Below are 11718 nucleotides of genomic sequence, written 5' to 3'. Positions count from 1 at the left end.
ATCTATTTCATTTCATCGTCTATCATTTCCCTTCTTTGCTCATTTCTCCACTAGTAGGAGTATACCATTATTGTATAAGATTGTCATTATTACTTATTGTTCCGTACGATTAAATTTAATCGGTTTAAATTTGTTTAAATAAAAATCTTCTTTTCCCCATTCTTGTTTCTTGATTTGGACTTCTATCTTTATTGTCATTGTCATTACAACTTTCTCATTTTCTCATTAACTTTGTTCCAGTAGTCATGGTAGTCCCAAGGGTCTATTCTAATGTGCCTCCAGGCACGTTCGTGGCTCAATACGACTAAATTCCCTATATGGGACCGTGCATTATTGCTGGGGGGGGGGATGTTGATCTTTTAAGGGTGAAAAATATCTAACCCCCGTATTGCGATGAGATTGGGACACAGAGATTGTGTTCCATTACATAATTTGGTCCAGAGTATACAACAACTTCTTAGTCATTTGCCGGTCATTTGCATATACTTTCAAAGTATAACAATTAACCAGGCTTTGTGTAAACTTTGAGTTTGGTAGTGATGTACTCTAAACCCCCCAAGTGTGTTGTCAAGTTGCCCTTGTAGAGGTTAGCGCGCAATTCAATACGAGCTGCAACCTAACTTGATGTGAAACAAAAAAAAACACAATTCTTAATTTGTGGCTTAAGGGGGTACTACACCCCTGGCCAATTTTGTGCCTGTTTTTGCATTTTTCTCAAAAATTATAGCGCATTGGTGACAGGTAAGATATGAATATTATAGGGGCAAAGACTACAACTACTGCACTGAAAATTCAGCAAGTCAAGACAAGTAGTTATTCTGCCCAACAACAGATATTCCATTAGAATGACAATAACGAAAAGTAAAAAACTGTCCTTGAGGAATATACTACATTTTACTCCGTGAATCCAATGGTCAAGATAAAGCAAGCTTAGACATTTGTTCATTAAGCCTAACAATATTCATAAAACGATATGCGAGTTAAAGCATAGTAATATTGAATTTCTTCCTGAACAATAAAATTGTTGATTCATCTAATAAAAAACACTTTCGAAAATCTCTCAATTATTAATTTTGACATTTGAATGTGGTGATCCAAAACCATGAATATCATAAAACCTGGGTATATCCAGAGAACTGTGTGTTCCAATACCTGTGAACCCAGTGACTGCTATTCCCCAGAAAGGAGCGGTTAGTGGGTTTTAGCGGTTATCGGATATAGTATGTTTAACTGTTTAAAAGGCCTTATAGTAGGGCTACCCAGTACCAGGCCCCAATGAGTGATGTATCAGTACATGGAAATAGTATTAGTGGAGCTATTATTTCCATGTTTGATCTTGAAGGTAGTAGCTACTACCTTCATGATCTGATGATGAAACCATGGACGAAAGAGAAAACAGACCGTGTCCAAACAGTCAAGTCTCGGCATCACCCGATAATGAGGGCCAATTGTTCCATTTTAGGTCTTTCGCGTAAACACGAAGACACGCGAAGCTCTATCGCGTATACACGAAGGCACCCAACGCTGGCGTGATTGTTAGACACGGCACGATGGAACAAGAACAATCGGTCTTCGTAAAACAGCTATGCACGGGGACTTTGACTGCTGATCATTTCATTTCATCGTCTATCCTTTTCATTTCTTTGATCACTTCTCTATTCATAATAGGGGGGGGGCAAATTTTATTCTAATATGCCTCCAGGCACGTTCGTGGCTCAATACCACTAAATTCCCTGTAGGGTACCGTTCATTATTGCTGGGGGTGGGGGTGGGAGGAGAATATTGAGCTTTTAAAATTAAGGGTGATAAATATCTAATCCCCCGTATTGCGATGAATCAATTTCACAGAGGAGTGATAAAAGACAAATTTCGAATGATCAGTACAATTTGAAAATTTCGCTTGAGATGAGATATAAACATTTGACCTTTTTTACTCTATGACTCCTGCACTAAACACCCTGTACTATAGACTATGCCATAGTCGATTTTGATAAATAAAAATATGTTCCGCATTCCGTTGAACTCAAAATTATAATGATGCCTATTAGAATTGGAGTATTCAATAGTAAATGGTCATAAAAAGTTTATACAATTAGTGACAGTTAAAATTTACTACACCTATGTTATTAATGCAACATATCTTGGCATAATTATACTGGCTCACTTCAATACTGAACAACTCTGATTTTGGAATCTACCAGCTTATTGATCGCGAAAGCCCGAGTAAAATATTCGACTATGTACTTTGGATTTTAGCAAGACCTAGCGGGACTTTGTCCCTAACATACGCTGTCAATCATACTTGTTTATCAATCCAATTTAACCCAAAGCACAAAGCATGGAAGTACAAGACGCGCTAAGCGTACGTCAATGTACCAAGTCAGAGGTTGCCTTTCGCCACAGCACAAATCGCGGCAAATTCCACAGATTGTTGTGTACGATGTAGTTAATCGTAATGGCACGTGCCAGGAGGATTTAATCCAAAGGGAGATCTGGGCGACCAATCACAAACTAAGCCAGATCCATTTACATCATGGCCAATTTTAGCAGGCCAGAAATCCGACAATCTCATCCATAGACAGCCGTGTTAAGCATGTAAACCGTAATCTAAAGTCAGTAGTCCACTTGGAAAGCTAGCAAAACAGAAGGAGTACGTGTACTGTGACTGAAAGGACCAGATGTGAAAATCTATCAATATTGTACACAAATTAAAACAAACCAGAGTTTTATGCTTATGTAATAGCAAGAACATGCACAATGGGAAAGTGGACTTCGGATAAGTCTACCTATACTAGTGCAATATGATAATTGACTTATTTGTTGCTAGAACAAAACTAAAGTTTGGCCCTAATCTGACCTCCGACCACTCGTGGGAAGTATAGGGGCAACAGAAAAAATGGAACCAATTCTAGTTTTATGCTTTGAGGAGTATGTTAAAAAACATTGGTTCCACTAATGTACAGGGTGATTTAAAATGAACTGTACCCAAATTCAAAAATTAAAATAAAGTACTTACCGACATTTAAATAATTTATGTTTGTAAGCGGTAACAGGATAGTATGTTTATTATTGGTGAAACAAATCATGTCTTTACCTCAAATGGTTTTGAAGAAAAGTACATTTTTACAAAACACCAATTCGCGGTAGAGAACACGGATAAACTTAGTTCCATGTGTTGGTCTAATCTAAAGATAGGATGATAAATTGAAAATGTGATATCTTCTGACTAAAACCACTTATTATCAAAATTCAAAATTTCTACTACAGAACACTTATCACTGCTTCCTTTGATAGTTTTTTGATATGTACAATCTCCGCGAATATATATAAAAAATCGGTAAAGTTGGGTACAGTTCATTTTAAATCACCCTGTAGGAAAGCTAGATTCTAACTAAAAAATCACCCATAGCGCCATGTACTAAGAGCAATTGTAAAAGTGAATGCTAAAAAAATATCCACTACTTGCATCCATAAAGAGGGCGCAAAATACTACAATACTTGTTAGCTGTGGTATCAAGCGACCCACTGTACTGGAATATCGTTTCAGCAGGATGGAGGAGAGCAATTCATGAGTTGACATTCAGTATTTTCATTATCTACAGCTGCACAAGTTGATGTTCAGCAGAGCTGCATTTAGTTATACATAATATACGCTATTTGAGTGTGGTATCACTTTATTCCAGACCATTTCTATACAATTTGTGATCAAAACAGGATTTTTGTAATTTTAACATCTAGCTGAAGTTGCTTCGTAACCTGCGTTTAACAATTTCTGATAATCAGGTAAAGTATATAATATTATTATTTTCCTTCATAATCTCTGCATTCATGGTGGGCGTGGCTCAGTGGCGCAACCAGTTTTCGTAAAAGAGTGTGGTGTTAAATATTTCATGTGCTATTTTTTTTTTGTCCGATAAGTTCAGTGTCGTTTAAGGGTGGAGGATTTTGATGCAGCAAAAATGACTTTGGGACAATTGCGGGCGAGTATTCTGCCCATAATCAAAATCGGTGTTAAACGGGTCACAAATGAGACCATATTTTCTTTCGAATTTTACCGGGGGGACTTTCGTCTACCTTCGTTTATTATGTTTCTATTTATTTGTAGTGTGAGTACATATGGGCCCCCCTCACGGAGGCCCCTCTGATTACGCCCTTGTGTGGCTTTATCCGGGGGGGGGGGGGGCTTAATTTCAAATACACTCAATGCATATATTCAATACACCCATACTGTCATTTGCAAAATAGTTTTGTTTAGTTATAGGTTCACAGTCTACTCTGTTTCAGAATAACAGCTATAAGTTGCTAATTCATTTGTTTTGAAATCAAATTAAAATTAAAGTCAAAATTATTTCCAGGGAATAACTAAATCAGCTTCAATCCTTTGCAAGCAAGTGTTTTGAAAGTTCACACTCATTTTTTATACTCTAAATGTAGATAAATTAAATCTGTATCGGAAATTTATAGCTATATTCGTGAACTGATCTTGACATTTCACCCTATAAGGCTATAAACCTCTTTCGTAGTTAGGCTGGTGGAGCGAATAAGAGTGTTCCTGAAAGATTGATTCCTGGAATCATAGTTTGGGTTCGTTTGCTTATATATATATCCGAATTAACAAATTCAGAAGCGCAAAGTATGAGTTTTACAATAGATATTTTCCATCGAATTTACTTATGTTGTTTTAATAGGAAATATAGCGTTTTCCCAAAATTCACAAAACTGATTACACACATAGAGATGTAAAAAACAGCGCAGTGATTTATAGTGCGCTACGCACAGGCACAACGCCTAGACGTTGATCCACAAGCCTCAGCACACTTTACACGAATAACTAAACGTGTTAATGTAGTATGTACGTGGAATCAAAAAATCCTTGCAAGTCAGCAAAGGAACTCATACGAGCTCTGGGACCAATCTCTATCTGGTCAAAAAGTTTGGCCCCCCGATTGGCCCCGAAACTAATCTGCGTGCGGACATGGTAAGGTGGCGTTCGTGCAAGCTGAAAATAAAGATGGCGCTGTTCAGGTCCCCGTAGCTCAAAAGTTAGTGTCAACTCTCAACAAAAAGCAATTTTAAATTAAATTTTAATTTTTATGTAAGACATTGGTGCCACCACAATATGAAAAATGGTTTTATATGGGGTAGAAAAACAAACTTACTTTCATGTATATTGACGTGAATTTCAATGGGACTTTGTAAGAAAGAAAAAGTAACTCGACTTTGGAAATTGGCTAACAATAAGGACCATTTTTTATTAGGAACACACTCTATAATACTACATTCCTGCACATAATCGCGTTATTTGGTAAACATAGTAGTTGACCTATGTATATTCATTGAAATACCCGGGTGAAATTAAAGAGATGTGAAACAAATGTCACGATAACTAGAAATTCAAACATTCACATCTACCAGGACACAGTTCCTCAACGCCAATGCTTCTACGCTTAAATTCTTATGATATGGAATTAGTTTGAACCAAATCGGAACAATTTTGAATTTTGGATATCTTGAAATGCTTAAGATTGCTCACTGTGCACCAGGCCCGTACGCAGGGGGTGCGGGGTGCGGCCACCCCCCCCAAATTTGCAAAAGTATACAAAAAGTCCCAAAATTTCAGAATTTTTCAAAAAAATCAGGTTTTTACACTTTTTGGTCAAAAAAAGGTCCAAATTTTGGGAAAAAACGTCCACTTCTCACCAAAACGCACCCCTTGGGAAAAAAAGGCCACTTTTTTCAAAATCAGCACCCCCAAGAAATCCTGCGTACGGGCCTGCTGTGCACCATTCAAATTCTTCATCTACAGCCCTGAAACTATTATTTGAAGTAAAAATATGACCATCATACCCAACTTTAAACTTAATATCATCTACTAGACTATCATAATTGTCAAAATCAAGTTATACCGATACTACAGACTTGACATTAAGTATGGAATATTTCTTCACGAAGTGCCAAGAATAATCTGAATCTGCATAAACCGTACGGGATAAATATTTATTGAGTGTGTGTCTTGAGATGGTGCCAAATAATATTGATAGAAAATAGGCTTGAGTTTTACATTATGGTGCTCATAATGCAGTGAATTAGCCTAAAATGGTGGATTTAAGGACACTGAATTTGAGTTTCGTGGGGGAAAAATTTCTGAATTTCTGAACTTTGTTCTGATATTATCAAATTGGGTATTGTATTGAAGTTTGAGGTGATATGTACTGAACCTAAATACCAAGTGTTGATCAGAACTGAAATGCACTTGCAATGTACCAGTTTTGAATGTGGGAGGAGCTTTTGAAAAAAAAAAATGCTCTTACAAGTGGTACGTACTCAGAAAATTTGAATGGCCCCTGGAGCCAATTGTTAATAAACTTACTGTATGCAAATAAACAGCGTGAGTTTAGATATTCGGCTATTCCAGAAAATAGATGCACACCCCCTCTAGAGGAGTTCGAATTTCCGGATTTTTTGTCCAGTCGTAATTTAAAGTGTCCAAAGTCAAAACAATCCAATATCAATAATTGTTCAACATCAGAAATGAACATTTATTTAAATGCATTTCCAAGCTTTGTAGAGTAACATTGGCAGCTGGAATTCCAGTCATTTTCAGAGAGCAAAGTTGGAAATCAGGACATTTCTTTTATTGAAAAGTTAATCCTCTATAGGGGGTATGGACCTATTTTCTGGAATAGCCCATTCGCCGCAGCTGTTTACCAATGGGGGACATTCAAACTGTCATACAGTACGTACCATTTTAAAGAGCCATATTCCAAGCTTCTCCCATTTCCATAAAATGGTTCATTGCAAGTACATGTCAGCTCTGACGAATGCCAATTCGAAGTTTAGGAAATAGCACCTCAAACCCCAATAAATATTGATGACAGAACAATATTGCATGAAGTCCGAAATTGTGTCTCCCACAAAACTCAAATTCAGCCTCTTTAAATCCATCATTTTAGGCAAATGTACTACATTATAAGCACAATAATGAAAACTTATGGAAAGCATGACACACCCCAATTAATATTTAGCACGTACGGTATATCCAGGCCCCTTCACGACCAGTCTTGGCACTTCACGAAGATAATGCCATACCTGGTAACAAGAATAATATTAATGTTTGTCTGTTATTATTATATAAATATTGTGTTCTTATAGAAATGTTTTACTCACTTCAGTTTCAACAGTTAACCCGCATATTGTATAAACACTCCAACTAAATATCATTTTCATAGTTTTAAAATCGCAGCTGCCTATATCAATTAACTAAAAAAGGTCACTGTGTAATTAAGGGATCTAAAATGAGCGTTTATTGCGTTTCGACAGTATTTTTTGTGGGACATGAGAGCACCTCAGACCTATCGAATTGCATTCTGAATACGAAGCATGTCTTTCTGATATCAAATAATTTTCATTTTTGAAAATCACAATATAATATAAATTTTATGACAAATTATAAAAATTTGATATTTTTCAAATTTTTGATATATAACAGTCCTCGAAGTATTTTATATAAATCTAATGATATATTCTTAAAGTGTATGTAGCAGGGAGTAAAGCCGACGGTCAATTGAAAATTTTGACCTTTCATATTGAAGATATAGATTTTTTCCCAAAAAGACCTAATTTTTTTTTGTGTTTTGGGAAAAAAAATCCATATCTTCAATACGAAAGGTCAAAATTTTCAATTGATCGTCGGCATTTCATCCCACCTACATACACGTTAAGTATAAATCATCAGATTTATAAAGTTTACTTCGAGTACTGTTAAATATCAAAAATATCAATTTTAATGATTTGCCATAAAATGTGTATTAAATTGCGAATTTCAAAAACCAAAATTATTTGATATCAGAATGACATTCTTCGTATTCAGAATGCAATTCGATATGTCTGATGTGCTCTAATGTCCAAAATAATACTGTCAACATTCATACCCCAGCCCTTTTAAGGGCTGGGGTATGAACGTTTGGACAGTAATAACACATGGAAACAATATTCGCTCGTATAGAATTCTTTAGTCTATGGTTAAACCGTGGCTCTGGTGGAGCAAAACAAAGAACCTGTACATTTCTGCATAAATTATTCATGCTATTCATTCAGGTTAGCATTCACACATCTCTCTTCTGTGAAGTATAATTTATGTAGCACCTGGGAACAATACCGGTATGAAATAAGGCCAGTGGTATTGGTGGGTGTGTGTGCTGTGTGGGTGTATCCATGGGGGGGTGGGGGGGTGGAAAAGTTGGAACATCGGACATCGACATTTCTTCATGTGCATTAGACATCAGATAAATGATTTCCCAAATGACATTGCGTTTTTGCGTCGATGATATTACATTTTGTTTTCCAAGGTCACAAATTCAAAAACCTGTCAAAACCGATTAAAATAATATCATACCATTGTGCAGGTGGTGAACACCTCGAATTCTCTAAATCAGTACATTTCCGTTGTGAAACGTGTAATTGAATGGGATTATTTTGCAATTTTAAAACGTTTAAAATATCACAAACAAATATGCCTATGTTAATAAGTAATATTAATACAAGCTAAAATCGTTGGGGTTTGAAAATGAACCCCACAAAACTAACTGAGTGTATGGAAAATGCCACACGGCTAAGCGGTTTTGCTGTCTCTCTACGCCCATCATGCCACTCGCCGCCTGCCATTGTGCCCGATTTGAGGGAAGTTATTTAAATAGGTCGTTTGGCTGACGAATTCAATCAATTTAGTTTCCAATATATATTTTGAATTTTGTCGGACTGTTATTTTTCCATTCAGATTTTATTAACATGTTCAAATTGAAAAGCATTATTGCAATGTTTCAGTCGATGATGCAGATATATTATGAAATGATTTAAAGAGGCGTGGTCCGATGTTTCATTTTATATGTTTTATATCTTTGAGTTCACAAACACTTTTTGGGGAGGGCCTGATGCGCATCACGAACATTTTTCGGGGCCCCGTTTTCAGATCTCAAAAATTTCAGGACCCCCTTTTTAACATGAATACTATGGGTCAACCCCATAGAAAAGCATATAAACTCAATTTTCCAGGGCAAATTTGTGGTCACTTTTCAATGCCCCCCGTAGTAGGGTCAAAACTTTTAAAGGCCCCCTATTTTGCATCAGCCCCCCCCCCTAATAAATGTGAACGGTCCCTTACATCGAGGCCTAGCTATTAAAACACTATGTTTCCAAATTTTGAGTCGTATAATTGCTCCAGCGGTTTTGAAATGACAGGCAAAAACCTGTATAACTATTGAGGGGGCTGTCATTTTCTTCTGAATGGAGGTCATTCATATATTGTGAGACATAGAATTTGTTTCCAAAAATGGGGGTCATAATTTTTTTTAAAAACAAAAACAGGGGGTATAACATTATGAAGGCCTTGTGGCTCAACATATTCGCGCACATTCTTTACACTCAAAATATGTGCGCAATCTTTAGTAAGGGGAGGCCATACAATTTTTTCATTCATTCCAGACACTGACATATCTATGACTCCCATTGTCACCCTACTACGATAATTGCCTAAGTCATCTTTTGTTATTTTGAGAACAAAGTACAAAGGTTCAGGCTAGGCATGCATCAGTTACGTAATCACCCTAATTTTTTTCTGATTATTCCTTTTCATTTGTCTCAATATCATTATTTTGTTCTTGTGCAAAGATTGGTGAATGAATGTTTGCACGCATGCTTAAACCATTTGTACTTAGGCAATTATCGTAGTAAAGTGACGATGTATAGCACAGTACATTCCTGCACATTACTTATGTTATTGGCTGAACAAAATAGTTGACCTATGTTTGTTAATTGAAATACCCGGGCGAAATCAAAGAGGAGTGAAACAAATGTCATAATAGAAGTTCCTCAACCCCAATATGCTACTACACGTCACCTCAACGAATGACCTTGGTTAGGTACTACAACTCATGCTCAACAGCTTGGGGTCAGCATTTGAACGTTGTCTGTTTAATGAGGGTCATGCCACTGGGAATGATACTTATGGCCTTGGTTAGGTACAACAACTGTCAACTAATGTTCAACAGCTTGGGGTCAGCAGTTATGCCACTGGGAATGAGATCATTCATAATGGCTCACAGCGAGCTGCTTTCATTAAAAAGGACGATATAACGTATAGTCAGGTAGATTTGATTGTGCCTGGATTTTGTAAAGCTAGAAAACCATATACATGTTTTGCTTTTATGTTGATGTCTGAGGTGTATAACATAATAAAACGAGTGTGTAGTGGGCAGTTTGGGCACCCTTGAGCATTTCGAAATATCCAGGGTCAAATTTACACATGGGGTCAAAATTTTCAGTGTTCCGATTTGGTTAAAATTAATGTTAAAATATTCCTCAGTTCATAAGGATTCAGAACGTATTGTTTGACATACCCATGGCTATAGCGATAAGGTCAAAGGTCAACATTATAATAACAATTTAAATAAGTAATAGTTTGCAATCCTTAAGATGCTTCGTTACCTCGGTAACACATCAAAGCGGATCAATATCCAGACAGTATGGATGGATATTGATACAGTTTTAATTGATTGTGACCTATTTTGCTGCGTTTCCTAGGTAACAAAATATCATATATAGTGAAACTATTCTTTTTATGAATTACTATAACAGGACAATAATTTGAGACCAATTTCATCAAAATCGGAAGAAATGTTCTGTTTTGACCCGTGCCCAAATATTGACCTTCAACCTTTTCACTAAAAAAAGACGACTGATAATTCATAGGTAGGTACGTGTACGTCAAACTACATTTCCTGAATTGAATTTTGAATTTTGACCACTGTAAATTTTGACCGTGGATATCTCAAAATACATAAAAGCACCAATCAATTTCTTCATCTACACCTGATGATACCATTTGAAGTAAAAATATGAACATCGTAGTACCAACTTTACACTTAAAGGCAATATTTTGGAACTAGACTATTAATATTAGTGTATTACCCTAGGTAATGCAGTTTGAACTTAACCACCTCAGTCAGTTAATACCCAAGCACATACTCGTTAAAATAACACATTTTGAAATTTATGTTCACCTTTACTAACCCTTGCATAGTTGTGTCTGTCAATATCAAATTGAAAATACGAATGTGGTTATTGTAAAATATGCTTCCTAAACCGGTGCGATTGTTGTGCCTGCTATAAATGTGTATTGTTCTTTTAATATTATATTTTGCAGTAGGCCTAGTATTATTTGGTGAATTGGACATTTCAAATTGTACAATACTTTGAAGGAAATGAATTTTATTATACACTAGGAGACATTTTTTTAAATCTGTGAAAAACCTGTGACTGGTTGAAAAATCTGTGAAAAATCTGTGTTGGATTGCATAAATTTCACGCATTTTGTAACCGATCACATATTTTTTTCTCCTAGTGATAGGCCTATATAATGTTAATTATTTGTTAAAATTATTTTTATCATCTTGTCAAGTGCCTCGAGAAAGCTTTTAGGAAAGTTTTGGATGCTATATAAATGGTGTGTTATTATTAGCATTATAAATGTTTTAGTCACTTAAGGGGGTACTACACCCATCACATTTTTTGCGGGTTTTTGCATTTTGTGAAGAAATGAGAAAAAAAATTGGACAAAGTGGTATGCAAAATGAAGGGGCAAATCTTCTCGTTATATTGGTGGCATCGGTATGAATGTAGCTTACATGCTTTTGAAGATAGAAGCCAAAAGGAGGTACATCA

The 11718-nt window shown here is 36.1% G+C and overlaps 1 protein-coding gene across 1 annotated transcript in view; it reads left to right on the top strand.

The window, feature by feature from the left end:
• The first annotated feature begins 3532 nt into the window (after positions 1 to 3532).
• The window catches only part of LOC140171288 (cornifelin homolog A-like), a 34395-nt gene continuing 26209 nt past the window's right edge, over positions 3533 to 11718 (top strand). Inside the window, exon 1 of the mRNA XM_072194518.1 lies at positions 3533 to 3783. The gene's annotated coding sequence lies outside the window, so the exon portion shown is untranslated. The remainder of the gene's footprint in view (positions 3784 to 11718) is intronic.

The sequence above is a fragment of the Amphiura filiformis genome, chromosome 15, assembly GCF_039555335.1.
Source record: "Amphiura filiformis chromosome 15, Afil_fr2py, whole genome shotgun sequence".
NCBI lineage: Eukaryota > Metazoa > Echinodermata > Ophiuroidea > Amphilepidida > Amphiuridae > Amphiura > Amphiura filiformis.
This window is presented reverse-complemented; position numbering and strand designations above follow the sequence as displayed.